The sequence below is a fragment of the Aedes albopictus genome, chromosome 2, assembly GCF_035046485.1.
Source record: "Aedes albopictus strain Foshan chromosome 2, AalbF5, whole genome shotgun sequence".
NCBI lineage: Eukaryota > Metazoa > Arthropoda > Insecta > Diptera > Culicidae > Aedes > Aedes albopictus.
In genome coordinates, this window is record NC_085137.1 from 282,074,261 (window position 1) to 282,075,434 (window position 1,174).

The window sequence follows — 1,174 nt, forward strand, 5'->3', positions numbered from 1 at the left end:
CAAATCCGGGTTTGCTGCTGCATGCATGATTCATAAAGCAAATTGAAGAATCCACATCACTGTTTGATGATTTATTGCTTAATTTGTTTAACTAAGCATGTTTTTCGAAACGACGTATCTAACTATTTTGATGTTTACAACTTTACTGATAGATACACCGTTTTGATATATGAGAAAACCAAACGACGTATCTAGCCAAAATCAAAAGTAACATATACACCAAACTGCCACCATACAAAAGCGACGTATCTGGCATGACGTATCTCGAACCAACCCGGTGTATGTGTATTTTTGTCAAAATTCATTGTGAAAATGATATGGAATGAGTAGGTTATGTTCCTTACCTAGTGCGTCCAATATCCCTGGTGTTGTTAAGCACGAAAAAACTTATGAAAAGTCTTTGTATAAAAAACTATTTTAGTGAAATGGTCGTCAATATTGACCATGAATTAACTCAGATCAGTGAAAAAGTTAGATACGTCGATTTGAAAAATTATGCTTGATATCTCCAATTTATCGAACAAGTACCTTTTCAAAAATTACACGATATTCCAGCAAAACAAACGTGCGTGGAATTCTGTCAGTTGACGCCGCTGCTGCGATCAGCTGTTCTGAAACGTCTCGTAAAATGGCTTGGGAAGATTCAAATATTACGTCCATCGTTTTTCGGGATTTCTAGACCCCCCCTCCCCCCTCTGTCACGCACTTTTCCTATACCCAATACACGTACTGTCACACTTTTCTAGACCCCCCCCCCCTCCCCCAAATCATGGACGTAATTTTTGAACGTTCCCTTATACTTTAAATATACATATATCAACCTTCGCTTCAAACCTTGTCCGCCATGAGCGTATAGGGAAGATTCAAATATTACGTCCATCGTTTTTCGGGATTTCTAGACCCCCCCTCCCCCCTCTGTCACGCACTTTTCCTATACCCAATACACGTACTGTCACACTTTTCTAGACCCCCCCCCTCCCCCAAATCATGGACGTAATTTTTGAACGTTCCCATAGGCGTACCGGGCGCGACAGCTTGTGCGTTGTGCGCTGGCTTATACGCGCTCTTGATGCGTATCACCGTTTTTAAACAATCTTGAGCTTGAACGCTCGAACGATCGTGCGTGTCAACGTCAAGCTGTCATTTTGATGGCTAGCGCTTGGCGTCGCGACGT